General features: G+C 38.5%; 1 protein-coding gene across 1 annotated transcript in view; it reads left to right on the top strand.

Annotated features, from left to right (window-relative positions):
• Positions 1-16006, top strand: part of THSD7B (thrombospondin type 1 domain containing 7B) — a 1062005-nt gene that overhangs the window by 635834 nt on the left and 410165 nt on the right. The gene's annotated exons all lie outside the window — the stretch shown is intronic.

Consider the following 16006-nt stretch of genomic DNA (forward strand, 5'->3'; position numbering starts at 1 on the left):
AATTGCTTCCCTGCTGAACATGGGCATTGACTGGTCAATCCATACTCCCAGCCTGCCTCTCTCTTTCCCTAGCAGGGCAGGGCTCTGGGGAAGTGGGGCTCCAGGACACATTGGTGGGGTCATCTACCCAGGGAAGTCCAGTTGGCATCATGGTAGTGTCTGGAACCTGGTGGCTGAAAAAGAGTTAAGATATAAAGCAGAACAAACTGTTGACTAATCATGAACCTAAAGGCTGGAATATTTCAGATGAAGATTTATGGTCTCCGTTTTTGAAAAAGCTAGTAGTTCTATTTTAGGTATATTCCAAGAGGCTCATGACTTTGATTTAAACTTACCATATGAATGACTACTAATTATCAATAGCTTCCTAACATTCTTCCCTCATATACCTTATATTTTGGAGGTCTTGCTGCCCTTGAGCATTCACTCAATAACTTCAGCTGTGTTTAAGGAATATACAGATAACTTATTGGAAACAGTTTTTGGGTAATAGGTTAGATGTAAGTCTGAAGTTATGAACGTCCAATGAGTGCTCCCTAAAACCTTCTTGTGACATGTTTTATAAATAACAATAGAAAGAGACTTAAATTTATGGAATATATTTTTAATAGGCTTCTGAGAAGTTATTTTGTCATCAGTGTCTAGGTATGGCATGTCGGAATTTCTGAAAAAAAGAAAGATTCATCAGATTGTTCGTGCTTGTTGTTTTGTTAATAATCTAGATGCCAATTATATGAGTTTTTTTTAATGCTTTAATCTGAAAATGTGACCACTTTTTCATTATCACTCAAATTGTGAGATCAACCTTACTACGGTCATTTCATAATTCTCCCAAAAGGCATATTTAGAGTTGCTTTGCTTCCTGTTGTTTAGTTTATTGTACTAACGAGTACTAATCAACCAGCTAGCACAGTCATTCCCTTCTTTGTGGGTTCCAAAATAAAAGGAACCCAGCATGACTCCATAGTGTTCTTCTTATTCAGTAGAATCATTGCTGTGTCTCCTAGTATAAACATTCTCCCATTTTGAACCAAGATTTGTAGGTCAGCAAAGCATAATATGGAAGATAGGAAACAAAAAGTTTACCAGTGGACCATTAGAGGCAATAATAACTTGTGCTACTCCCATTTCCACTCCTTGATTCCTAGACCCTGTGAGTCTTGTCTGTGAGAGAAACATCAGCATATATTGGCTTCTGATTGAAGGCATATATAGCCTTCTGTGAAGCCTTTGCCTTAGCACTGCCACATGCCAGTATGTTACATGGTGCTATAACTGAGTCTCCAAAAGATCTTTCGACCCTTCTATTAAGTGGTGAAATGAGTTCCTTGATTAGAAGCAATGTCAAATGGAATGCTGCCTTGTAGATTTGTTGTTCTATAAGTTCAGGAATGGTCATTTTTACTAAAGTGTTATATGAAAGGAAAGCAAATCCATATTCTCATTAAGCAGTTCAGAAAGAAGAAAACACTGTTACCCCTGGCAAAGCTGGTCCAAAATAATAAACCTGCTGCCATGTTGCTGGCTGATACTGACTATGTAGCAGGCAGGGAATGCTGCCATATCAGAGGCTCAGTGACATCCTGATTTGGGGCACTTGGTGGTGGTGATCAGGTCAGCTTTGGTGAGTAAGCTATATTTCTGCCACTCGACCTGAGCCAACCTGGACTGCTGCTTACTCAGCAATGCATGGTGGAGCGGGAACGCAATGCATCTTTATTGATCAGAGACAATGCTTTTTGTATATTTTGAACCAGAAGTGGCAAGACAGAAAAGGAAATGGCTAGGAAATGGGGTGGAAAAAAGAAAAGAGCAGGCTAGGTAGAAACTCCCTTAGCAACTTTGCAAAGGTTTTAACAGGTGGGATTAATTAATACCCTGCAGGCAGGCTGTGTCTCAGGCAAAACAATGATTATGTAAATTGTCCATATATCTGCAATGGAGGATGGAGCAGAGTGGGGGGGGGGGCTGGCTTAAGGCCCGACAAGTTGACTGAAAAGAGAACCAGAGAATAGGTCATCCTATTTACACACTTCATTATTAAAATCCAACTCCAATGTGGTCACACTTTGGCAAGCATTTACATAGGTCAAACACATGTTCACATTGTCCCCACTCAGAAAGATCTAACCACAAAACTTTCCCCTAAATATTTTTGTCATCAAATTTTTTTTTGGCTCCACATTCCTGAATATTAAGCAAATCCATTAACCAGAACTCCAATAACTGCATTCAGTCAAACATATGGCCAATTCCTTCCTTCCTCCTACTCTTCCTTCTTTCCATTCTTCCTTCCTTCCTTCCTTCCTTCCTTCCTTCCTTCCTTCCTTCCTTCCTTCCTTCCTTCCTCCTTCTATCCTTCTTTCCTTGCCACCAATGTCATGCTGCAGCTCTGTGCCTACAAGATGAATCTACCATCCTGGTAGCTTTTCATTTTTTTTTTTAAATTTTTTCCTGCTACAGACAGAAAGAAATTGAGGGGGGATGGAGAGATGAAGAAGGAAAGAGAGAAAGAGGTATATCTAAAGAACTCCTACCTCTCTGCAAACGGAGACCTGGAGCTTGACCCAGGCCCTTGCACATGGTAACATGGGTTCTCTTCCAAGTGTGCCACTGTCCTCCTATTTCCTCTTAAACAAAACGGAATGCCTGAAATAACTGCTTGAAGTTCTGTCCACTCTAAGACCTTCTTTTTTAAAAAAATATTTATCTATTCCCTTTTGTTGCCCTTGTTTGTTTTTTTAATTTTATTTATTTTTTGAGAGAGATGCAGAGAGAGACAGAGAAAGAAACACCAGAGCATTGCTCAGCTCTGGTTTATGGTGGTGCAGGGGATTGAACCTGGGATTTAGGAGTCTCAGGCATGAGAGTCTATTTGCATAACCATTATGCTGTCACCCCTGCCTGCCCTTGTTGTTTTATTATTGTAGCTATTATTGATGTTGTTGTTGTTGGGTAGGACAGAGAGAAATGGAGAGAGGAGGAGAAGACAAAGAGGGGGAGAGAAAGATAGACACCTGCAGACCTGCTTCACCACTTGTGAAGTGACTCTACTGAAGGTGGGGAGCTGGGAGCTCAAACTGGGGTCCTTACACAGGTCCTTGCATTTTGCGCCGTATGTGCTTAACCCACTGCGCTACTGCCAGACTTCCAAGACCTTCCTTTACCTCTGTCTCTCAGGGATGCTTCAGAGAGATACTATAGATTTGCTGATGTCCATTTGATAGTTATGCCTCTATACTGTTCAAACCCATGTATAAACCTGACCTGAGTTTTCATTTTCCTTATGAAGCTATAAGTGAATGTTAGGAAAGGGATAATAGTGTAGTAGGAGTAAGGAACAGGACCGCAAAAGTGACTTCTTTGTGTAACATACTTGTGCCTTCAGTCAGATCTTGCCTGGGCCTAACAATGTGCATATCTCTTGTATTAGATGATAAAATTCTGCTAAGCATTCCCTACTTTATGAATTAGTGGGCCAGGTAACACCAATTTATGCTGCACAGCTTAGTTAGGTTGTATGGTAATTTGGTAGCCAAGACTTAAGTATCCAGTTGCTATTAAGATTTAGTACCAAGGCCAATAACTGTTTCTCAGGAGTGTATACAACCATAAAAGATGGCAGAGCTTTCAAAACCTGGAAGCAACCCAGGTGTTTAACAATAGATGAGTGGCTAAGTTGTGGTATATATATACAATGGAATACTACTCAGTTATTAAAATTGGTGATTTCACATTCTTCATGCCATCTTGATGGATCTTAAAGGAATCATGTTAAGTGAGATAAATCAGAAACAGAAGGATGAATATGGAATGATTTCACTCACAGACAGAAGTTGAAAAACAAGATCAGAAGGGAAAATACTATGCAGAACATGGACTGGGTTTGGTGTATTGCACCAAAGTAAAAGGCTCTTGGATGGGGAGGAGAGGGTTCAGGTCCTGGAACATAATGGCTGAGGAGGACCTATTATGAGCTGAATTGTTATGTGGGAAACTGATAAATATTACATATGTACAAACTACTGTATTTACTGTTGACTATAAACCATTAATCCCCCAATAAATAAATTAAAAAAAAAAACATGGCAGAGCTATGATTTGGAAAGAAAGAAAAGATGGGACCTTAAAAGGGGGGAGCAATTATATACAAATATAGACAGATAGTTGTAGAAATAATAGTTAACCCGTGGTACACCTGACTTAAGTGCTCACATTCCAGTGCACAAGGACCTGGGTTCAAGCCTCTGATCCCCATCTGCAGGGGGAAAGCTTTAGGAGTGGTGAATCAGGGATGCAGAGATGTCTTTCTGTCTCTTCTGCTCTATCTTCCCTCCCCTCCAATTTCTCTCTATCCAATAATAATGTAATATAACATAACGTAACGCAACGCAACGCAACGCAACGCAACGCAACATAACATAACATAACATAACAATAACATAACAATAACAATAACATAACATAACATAACATAACATAACATAACATAACATAACATAACATAACATAACATAACATGAAGTTTCTACACCCTGGAAATATACAAGAAAAATTGTATGGGCTTGCTCTGTGATTCAATGAAAAAAGCCCTCAAAAATCTGCAGACATCATTCTGCTTGGTCACAGACCCTTTAAGAATCAGTGCATCTTCACAGTCATGTGACTCAAGTGGCAAAGAATAGTCTGAACCTCTTATATAGAGCCATTTCTTTGACTGGTTCTATTCAAAACTAGCACATTTTTGGATCATTTAGCAAGTGGGCTGGAGTACTCAACCAAGAAAGGAATATAGTGCCTCCAAAATCCAGAAACAAAATCCAGTGTGGATGTATCTTTATTGTTGAGGAGAGCAGAGCAATAACATCATTTGCCTTAATTGATTGTAACAACATGTCCCAAACCACTGCACTGCTGGCAATTTCACTGAGGTCAAAGGACCCTGAAAATTTGCATGTTTCTCTCCCACTTTCTCACATGAAAATGACTTATGAATTATCCTAAAGAAGTTAGTATTTCATGCTCACTGGGGCCAATTAACATAATACCATCAGTGTTTTGGACCAGTACCTTATCTTGTTAATGGAGGAAAGAAACTGAGATCAAGACTGCTACAAACTTTCTATGAAATAGGGCTGAAGGGGGCCCCCAGTGCAACTAGTTGAGCACACATATTACAACAGGCAAGGACCTGGGTTCAAGCCCCTGGTTCCCATCTGCAGGGAGAAAGCTTTACGAGTGGTGAAGCAGTGCTGCAGGTGTCTCTTTGTCTCTCTTCCCTATCACCCCCTTCCCTCTCAATTTCTGGCTGTCACTATCCAATAAATAAATAAAGATTTTAAAACTAAAAGAAGAAATAGGGCTGAAGAGTTGAGCACCTAAGGTAGAGCACGGAATATTTATTACTTTCCTCACCAAATAAAATTAAAGTGTTTCTGATGGTTATTGTTATATTTATACATAGCAATATTGGGGATTAAAGTATAACTCATAGCAGTTACACTTTAGAAATTATTTCACCTGTCAGAACATTTGCACATGTGAATTTACCTAGCACAGCACTTTGACTCAAGACTTTCAAGCTTTAACGTTATTCTGAGTAAATTGTAAGAAGGGATTACTTTCTTTGGCCATTTTACATTCGAAGAAAAGTAGTCAGAAAATTGTAATGCTATGATTTTGTCATTATAACAATTTTGTCTGCTTTCTGCTATAAAATTATTGTGAACTATCTTGATAAGTATTATCTAAATGAATAAAAATCCTTTGAAACTGACACCTTTGTGAAGTGTGCAACTTAACACTGTATGGTGACTAAGGCCTCGACACTCTATGCTATTAGAGCATCAGAATGATTATCTTTTTATTAAAAAACAATTTAGTAAATTTTGCAGCAACATAGCCACAGTTTTATATTAAATCTTTCACAAGGGGGCTGGGTGGTGGTGTACCTGGTGACTGCACTTGTTCCAGTGTACAAGGACCTAGGTTAAGCACCCATTCCCCACCTGCAGGAGGAAAGCTTCACGAGTGGCTGCAGGTGTCTCTCTGTCTCTCTATCTCCCCCTTCCTCTTGACTTCTGGCTGTCTCTGTCCAATAAATAAAGATAATAAATAAAATTTTTCACACAATTGATAATTGATTTTATATGCTTTAAAAGGTACCTACTTTGGATTTCAGTTTAAATGGCTTGTTATACTTTAAAGATAATAGAAAGTTGATTAGAATAAATAAGTTAAGGGATAGCCAAGAGAAGAGACAGATAAACAGTAAAAGAGCCACCTGCTTCCAAAGTGAGACAGTTGGCAAGGAGAAAACCAACTGCCCACAGCTTAAATGGTTTCTCACTGGAGGTCTCAAAGTCTCCTGACTGGGCCAGTGAATGACACGAGCTGCCCCTAAATTAGACAGCCATACTATAGAATACCAAATTATTTAGCTACTAGGAAATATGCACCTTTGATGTAGTAATAGGGGTCTCTAAATTTAAAGTGGAGCAAAGGCATTCCACTAACATCCTTACTCTATTTCAAACTGAATGAGGTAAACACAGAATAGTAACATGAGAATAGCCTCTAATCAGAAATTATAAAACTGTTTCAAAGAACACATAGTGTAATAAAATTGTCTTCAGGTGAATTAGGAATCATCAGCAACCTCAATTATAGTATAGGAAGAAAAGCGGTATGTTGGCTGGATGGTTTCAGCATGACATGGTATTTTTCACAAGATAGAGGGAGAAAATGCCTCTTGGGAGAGATAGCATAATGGTTATGCAGACAGACTGTCATGCTTGAGGCCCAAAAATCCTGGGTTCAATCACTGGCACGACTACTTTAAGCCAGTGCTAAGCAGTGCTCTAGTGTTTCTCTCTGTCTCTCTCAGTAAATAAATAAGTAAAATAAAATACTTTTTAAAAAGAAAGAAAGAAAGAAAGAAAACGGTCTCTGTGTTGAGAGTTACAGTTAAAATCAGGGTTTAGTGCACATAGTACTAAGCACAAGGACCTGTGCGAGGACCCAGCTCCCTACCTGCAGGGGGGACGCTTCACAAGCAGCAAAATAGGTGTTCAGGTGACAATCTCTCTCTCTCTCTCTCTCTCTCTCTCTCCCTCCTTCCCCCTCTCCTGTCCATTTCTCTCTGTGCTGGCACCGAGCCCCAGCTATAACCCTGGAAGAAAAAAAAAAGTTAAAAACAGAAGAGTTGGAAAGAAGAAATAAAACAAAATAAATGGTCTATGCTCTTGATATTTAAATATGAAAATGTATCTAAAATATGTTTGCATCTTGTTTTTGCCAAATATGCTGTACTTTTAGACACTGTTTCATAATTTAACTATGTATAGTATTTTCATAAGTGGTCATTTCAAAATCTTACCTATAAGATTTTCTGAGGCTATAAGATTTTCTGAGGCTATATAAATGTAAATTATACATCCATATAGAACAGAGAAAAGTAAACATGCAAGACAAATTTAGAGGGAACTATTTATATTATAGATCTAACTTTCTGATTGGAAAATTGTTCTTTAGTCATGGTGTCTTCATGGCAGGAAAGCTAGATAAAGAAAGATGTTATCCCACCATCATCTCATCAACTAACTTGGTCTGTAAACATAGTGAGATAGTACATATCAGAAATAATGTAAGAGGCTTGAAAATAATCTTTTCTAAATATAATTTTTGAAGTGTGGAAATAAAAGGAAAACAAGATTCCAATACAGATATTAAGTTTACAATCTAGGACAATTCTTTAAATTAAACATGGCCTAAGAATTTTCATAGAAGAATGGATTTCTTGTGCCTAAAGCATTAGTTTAAAGACTGAAATGTGAGATGAATAAGACTAATAAGATTGCATTTTAATGTGAGTATATTTTATGGGAAGTATTTTTCATTTCCTTTGCGTGTTTTAGGCTGGTGCTGACTCTGTGGCTTATAGGACTGGTGCATGTAGAATAAGCACAATTTAAATAAATTGGCAGTCAGTGAGTTAAAATACATGTATGTATTTTAGTTTTTAGAATTTTATTATTGGTTTTCTTTTCTTTTCTTTTCTTTTTTTTCTTTTGATAGTAAGAGAGTAACTGAGAGTAGAGAGAAGTAAAGAGGGAGGCCTAAAAAGAGATACCTGTAGCAGTGCTAACCCACTCGTGAAGACTCCCCCCTGTAAGTGGGAACTGGGTCCTTGTGCATGGTGATATGAGCAGTCAGCTATGTGCATCACTACCCCACCCCTAAACGTACATATTAAAGGGAAATAGAAAGCTACAGCATGAAATTTAGTAATGTTAGTTAAACTAAGGCAGATTCAGAGGTGTCTTGGCCTGCCTCTTCCTTTTTAACATAGTAAGTTTGAATGCAAAATGTAAAATTACTCTTTCATATACCTGTACCCTACCCACATCCTAAATATATTGTATGCCCTACAGATATATAAATATGAGGGTGAATGTGAGTGGAGGATAATGTTATTTTTATTTGAGAAATACAGTCATTTGCTAAATAAACTAGGAGTGAAAATTCTCTCCTCTGATTGTGTGACTCTCAGTTACAGAATTATCTTCCCTTCAGGAATATTAATATAAATTTCAAAGTCTACTGCAATCTTTGTCTATGTAATAGGATTAGACTTTTCTTGTCCAGGAGTAGAATTCCGTCTCTTCAAATAGATAAAAATCCTTCTCTTAGCTCAGGTTACTAACATCCACATATTCATTTCTGTTCAGCCCAGGAGCCATTTCAGGATTATATCAGAGGTTGCTAATGTTTTAACATTTTCCCGTGCATTTCTGAAGGAAGCAGGAACTCTGTTTCTTCTAGTATCAGCAAGAGGAGAAGAATCCCTATTTGCTCTAGAGATTTTAAAAACTAACAGCGATATCAAACTAATAGAGGAACATCAGCTTCATCACTATTCAAAATTTTAATTTTAATTTAAATTTTAAATTTACAAATTTAAATTCACACAAGTTACCAGAGAATTTCCTTTCTAGGGCAACCGTGATATGAAGGGTTCAGTTGTTCTGGGGAAAAAAATAGTATTTTTAAACTAGGTTCATAAGTAAGGAGTTTTTTTTTTTTTTTTTAATCTCTTCAAGTCAAGTCATCATTGTAAGTCCTCTTGTGGGCTTCTTCAGGACCATACCTTCACTATGAACTGACAATAGTAAAAAGTGCCCCACTCTCCAAAGGGAGGCTGGGTCAGCCTAATCTGCCACTCAAGGAAGAATGGTCCTGAAATGAGTGCAGCTTAGAATGTTCTCAGCTGTGAGCATGGACTATGAGCTCAGACTGACGGGACTCAGAGGTTATATGAGCTCCTGCAGATCTACTTCACCACTCATGAAGCTTCCCCCTTCAGGTAGGGGCTGGGAGCTCAAACCCAGGTCCTTGTGCATGAGTTTTTCCCCAAACCAGTCTCCCAAACAGCCTGTTTTCATGAAATTACAGTTAACATAAGACCAGGATGTGGCACACCTGGGTAAGCACTCACATTACAGTGTGCAAGAACCCAGGTACAAGCCCCTAGTCCCCACCTGTAGGGGGAAGGTTTCTTGAGTGGTAGTGGGGGGGGGGGGCTGCAGGTGTCTCTTCTGTCTCTCTTCCTCTCTATCTCCCCACCCTTCTCAAATTCTCTCTCTCAATCCAATAATAAATAAAAATTCATAAAAAATTGGAAAAGATACTACAGTTAACATTTTTGTTACTGAAAGATGTGAGTGTGTTAGCATAAAATTCACAAAGGGAGATATTTCAAGAAGCATGTATGTGATATTACCAAATGCTTTAGAAATAATTGCATGATGAAGGGGCAAAAGACTGGCAGTTACATGGATATAACAACATGAATATTCAGTTAAAAATATTTATGGATATAACCTGAATATTCAGTCAAAAATCACTTTGGAGAATGAAAGATTAATAGAAACAAATACTTTATAGTTGACTCTAGAGAACATTGGCCTTATAGCTCTGGGATCAAGTGATAAAGATAGGAGCACCCTGTATAGTATGAAGACAGAAGTAGTGAGGGAAGTATGTAGAAGCTGTTTTAGAAGCAAAAAATTAAACAGGCCTTCTCTTTCTCTGTGGACACCTTCTCTGGCACTTAGATCCATAGTTCTCCTCTTAGCTTCTGTCATGTCTCTGTATAATGTCTCCCTAGACAGTCCTGTTCATTCCAGGATTTACATTATAGGAGTAAAATGGCCAGGTTGTTATTTTGAGGAAGGTTATCACTCTTAGTTGAAGATGTGAACACAGATCGGGCTCACCCATCTGCAAGGGGAGTCGCTTCACAAGTGGTGAAGCAGGTCTACAGGTGTCTTATCTTTCTCTCTCCCTCTCTGCCTTCCCCTCCTCTCTCCATTTCTCTCTGTCCTATCCAACAACAATAACAACAATAATAACCACAACAATAAAACAACACGGGCAACAAAAGGGAATAAATAAATATTTAAAAAAACAAGAATGCATTACATTTACTTTTATGTTACAATGCTATATTCAAATACTATATTATTTATATAGTGGTTGCCAAATAAATCTTTGTTCAATAGTTATAAATATCTGTAAGAACTAGAAGTTTGGGGGCTGAACGGTAACACAGTGGGTGAAGTGCACATGGTGCAAAGCACAAGGACCAGCCTAAAGATGCTGGTTTGAGCCCCCAGGTCCCCACCTGCAGGTGGGTCGCCTCACAAGCAGTGAAGCAAGTCTGCAGGTGTGTATTTTTGTCTCCCCTTCACTATCTCCCCCTTCTCTATTTCTCTCTTCCCTATCCAAAAACAAGGACAGCAAAAACAACAACAATAACAACAACAACAATAAACAACAAGGGCAACAAAAGTGAAAAAATAGCCTCCAGGAGCAGTGGATTCATAGTGTAGGCACCGAGCCCAGTGATAACCTTGGAGGCAAAAAAAAAAAAAAAATTGGAAGTTCATAGCTTTGCTCCATATAACTGATAAAACATACAGTACATGTTTTATTTTTTTATTTTATAAAGTTAAGGACAAACATTATAACATTAAAATTGCTAGTATACCCCCCCCATGCTTATAAAAAGCTAACTTTTAGCAAGGAAGCCCAAAATATTAAACAAAGATTTTTTCAACAGATAATTCTGGAATAACTGGGTTGAAATGTACAGAAGAGGGACTAGAAAGTGGCACACCTGGTCGTGCACACCTGTTACAGTGGTCAAGGACCCAGGTTCAAGTACCCTGTCCCCACCTGAGGGAGAATGCTTTGTAAGTGATGAAGCAGTACTGCAGGTCTCTCTGCTTCTCTCTCCCTCTTTCATTTTCTGCCTTTCCCTTCCCTTTCAATTTCTCTGTCTCTATCCATAATAAAAAATATTTATTCAAAAAGAAAAATGAGCATAAGGATGAAACTAAACCACAAAATGTCACCATGTGCAAAAGTGGATCAAAGACATGGGCATTAGAGCAAAAACCATAAAATGATTAGGAGAAAACATTGTCAAAACACTCCATCTTTGTTGCAGAGATATCTTTGAAGACTTGAGCCCAATATCAAGAAAAATTAAAATCAGTGGGAGTATATCAAACTGAAAAGCTTCTACATATTAAAAGAATGAGAGAATGTTAACACCATATATCAAAGGCCACCAGAGCGGATATCCAGATCGCCAGCTGAAATGGGAAAAAAAGATCTCATTCATTAAGTCATAATACTGCTTCATAGCTTTGAGAATATCATATGTTAGAAAGGACAGAAACATCAAGTTCTTCCTTCACCCCTTCTAATAAGGGGAAAGGTTCAGTATCAGGTGTCTCTTCCTCCTTTTTCTTTTTATTTCTCTCTACTGCCTCTGTTGTAAATAAAAAGGGAAAACGGTTGCTAGGAGCAGTGCAGGCACTGTGTTGGCACAGAGACCAGCAATAACCCTGGTGGAACAAAACAACAACAACAAGTTAGGTATGAAGGAAGGAAGGAAGGAAGGAAGGAAGGAAGGAAGGAAGGAAGGAAGGAAAGAAGGAAGGAAGGAAGGGGAAAAAAAAAAAGAACAAAGTCAACAGGTACCAGTAAGGATGTTGGGGAAAAGAAATACTTCTGGTGGTAATTTGTAATTTGATCCAACCACTGTGGAAAACAGTCTTATAGTGGCACACCTAATGAAGCACATACACTACAGTGTGCAAAGACCCCGGTTCAAGTCCCTGTTCTCCCTCTGCAGGGGGAAAGCTTTACAAGTGGTAGGGCTGCAGATGTCTCTGTCTCTCTCCTTCTCTATACCCCCTCCCCTATCAATTTCTTTCTGTCTCTATCCAATAATAAATAAATAAATAACTCTGGAGAGTCCTCAAAACCATAGAAATGGCCTTACCAGTGACTCTAACTTCTCTCTTAGGATTTTACCCAAAGATCACAAAAAAACCTATCGGAAGACGTCTGTTATACTTGTGTTCACAGCAGCACACTTATGTGAGAGTAGCCTCAAAGGAGGACAAGTTCTGATTGATTTAACTTATCGATGACACTTAAGAAACAAGGAAAGCATTGGGTAAAAATTGGACTGGGTTTGGTGTATTGCTGCAGAACCGAGGACTCTGAGATAAGGGAAGTAGGAAGGAGCAGAGTGAGCATTCGGAACTCAGTGCATGATGGGGCAAGAGAAGCTAACTTGATGTGCAAACACCTGTCAGGGGATGATAAGACGTTGTACCCAACAGATAACAAAACACCTGCAAATCATTAGTTCCCAATAAAAAGATTTGGGAAAAAAATGATAGTATATAACTAATGTTAACTGTTTTATGTGTGACTCAAATATTGGGAAATGAAACTTGCTTTAGACAGACAAAGAATTAGGGAGAGAGTGAAAGAAACCACAGCACTGAACTTCCTCCAGTGCTGTTGGGGCTGGGCTCAAACCTAGAGCATGCACAAAGCAGCACACTATCCAACTGGGCTATTCTTTTGACCCTGTGAAGCTTTTTTGTAACATGTATTTTTTTTTTTTGCAGGGGTAGAGAGAAATGGAGAGGGAAGGGGGAGATTAAGAGAGAAAGAATGTCACTAGTAACACTGCTTCATCGATTGTAAAGCCTTCCTCCTTCAGGTGGGAACTGGGGACTTGGGTCTGCATCCTTGTGTATAGCAGTGCGTGTACTCAACCAGGTATGCCGCTGCCTGGCGTCTGTGGTACTAACTTTCTTTCTCTCTTTTTTGTCACCAGGATTATTCCTGGGGCTCGGTGCTGGCACTGCCAATCCACTGCTCTTGGAGGCCACTTTTTATTTCTATTTTATCTATTTATTTGATAGAAAAGAGAGAAATTGAGACGGAAGGTTAGACAGAGAGGGAGAAAGACACTTGCAGACCTGCTTAACCGCTTATGAAATATCCTCCCTGCAGGTGGGAATTGGGGGCTTGAACCTGGATCCTTGTGCATAGTGATATTTGCACTTAACTGAGTGTGTCTCCTCCCACCTGTAAAACTTTCCTTATGGGAATTTAACTTCTTAGCAATAGATATGTCTGCTTGATTGTCTATTATGTATATTTTACAGGTTGCTTCCAATACATTGTGAGTGTGAAATAATCAGCTGATAACAAAAGTCTGAAAAGCCTGATTCTTTCATATCAAGATCATGAATTGAACATGTGTAGTTATCAGATAGTTTTCTGTGAGGTTATATGAAGTAATAGCAGAGGGGGCATATGGTATTGTTTCACTTCCTGCAGAGTATTAGTTGGTCACCTGTGGTGAATTTGACCCTTGGGAGACATTTGTCAAGAGCTAGAGACATTTGTCATGGTCGCAGCTATGGAGCAGGAGGTATAGCTGATATGGTTCTGGAATATCAGCAGTGCCAAGATCAAAAAGCCTTCTGTAGACTCAGAAGTGTAGTGTAGATCCATTTTCTCATGATTAAACAAACCAAACTTAAAAAATAGCTTTTTTAAAATTTAAAAGACTAATCAGTATGCTTCCCCTACAAATATAAATATTTCTTATACTGTGTGTGCATTATTACTAACATAAAATAATTGGTTAACTGCCTGTAGAGCTTGTAAATTAATTACAAATGCATTTTAAAGTAGCATCCTGCTATAGGCTTTTAAAAATAATTTGTTTAAATGTGTGGATCCAGAGCACTTCAGAATTTACAATTGGATGGTTACAAACATAATAGTTGCAAAACTACCATCCCATAATTAATATCTGTGTCACTGTGCAGACTGAAAATGTGAGCGCTGTGTCATCTTATCAGCAAGTGCCATTGAAAGTCTGAATTTTGGAATGATGTGAATGTTATAATTGTGTTTTGCAGAAAGAGCTATTTATCCCGTGTTTATGCTTTAGAACCTGCTAAGTTTAATTTGTCAATGGTATTGTTGTAACAATATAATCTACCATTAGCACAGTTGGCATTTGAAAGACACTTTTTCTTCCTTACACCACCTGCTAAACAGTTTTCTTGAGAGTTTTATCTGCTAATATTTAAATATACTAAGCCTACTTACTGTGTTATCAATTACCTGTATTTCTTGCACATAAGAGCCCTTGAACAATCCTTAATTCCTACATCAATTTTATCATTCCAATTATCTCTATTACTCTAAAACATGAATTTGAATAGGATATATTTGTACTGGCCTTTGTATGTATAGCATGACCTTTTCTTTTTTTTAATATTTATTTTATTTATTTATTCCCTTTTGTTGCCCTTGTTGTTTTATTGTTGTAGTAGTTGTTGGATAGGACAGAGAGAAATGGAGAGAGGTGGGGAAGACAGAGAGGGGGAGAGAAAGATAGACAACCTGCAGACCTGCTTCACCGCTTGTAAAGCAACTCCCCTGTAGGTGGGGAGCTGAGGAGTTGAACCAGGATCCTTATGCCAGTCCTTATGCTTTGCGCCACCTGTGCTTAACCTGCTGTGCTACAGCCCGACTCCCCCTGCATGACTTTTTCTTTATTTACTTTGTTTTATATGTTTAATATATATATTAACACTCTCTATCACCACTACTAAACAATATGAATATTGAATTTTCTTCCTTCCTGGTGAAATTATGAATCATTTTTGCCTGTTCTTTTCTTTTCTTTTTTTTTACCAGAGCACCAACCAGCTCTGGTTTATGGTGCTGTGTGTGTGGTGGGGGTGGGGTGGGGGAGTGGATGGGGGGATTGAGCCTGTGACTTTGGAGCCTCGGGCATGAAATTCTCTTTGCACAATTATTATGCTGTCTAGCCCCCCCCCCACCCCCGCTCTTGCCTTTCCTCTCCTTGTTCAGGTATAGGTGGCATCACTTCCCAATTAATAGTTTACTCTAGTTTCCTGGGTTCTTAATATTATGCTGAGTGAAACAGCTGTGGCAATTTAGTCACATGTTCTTGCCATTCAGGCTTAAGATCTTCCCTAGTTTCTGTTTAGATATGTATAATCACAGTATTTCTTCCTCTTATGTGAAATGCCTCCTGGCTTTCCTCCCTTCCTTATCTTTCTTTCTCCCTTTATTTTCCCTCTTCTCTCCACTCTTATCTTCGTTCTACCTCTGGCATAAGTGAGAGTTGGTACTCTTGTTCAAGGTTTTAAATTCCCAACTGATATACTTACCATTCCTGTATTCTATCTTCAAAAGAATAACATAACTATAAAATTATTCTGTCTTTCTAATTCTTTACTAATCATTTATCATTAGACTTAAGCTCCTCCAGACTTTACCTCAAATCAGATTTATTCTCTTTTTATAGTTGCCAGTTGAGTTCAAGGCCTCACTACACATCTCTGGACTGTATAATTTTAATCTCTCAATTCATGGCTAATATTTCTAAATGATTAGAAACTAGAGTTACTCTAGAGTGGCTGTCATACTGTATCACTACCTAACATCCCTGTTCATCTATTCCTTTTTGCTGTTGTTGTATGCATGATTTCATTGTTCTGACCACCATTTATCAGAGAGAGAAAGAGTGAGAGAATATTTAATGCAGTGAGGAGAAAGAGAATGGGGGGGGGAGGAAGAAGGT

The sequence above is a fragment of the Erinaceus europaeus genome, chromosome 18 (assembly GCF_950295315.1).
Source record: "Erinaceus europaeus chromosome 18, mEriEur2.1, whole genome shotgun sequence".
Classification (NCBI taxonomy): Eukaryota; Metazoa; Chordata; class Mammalia; order Eulipotyphla; family Erinaceidae; genus Erinaceus; species Erinaceus europaeus.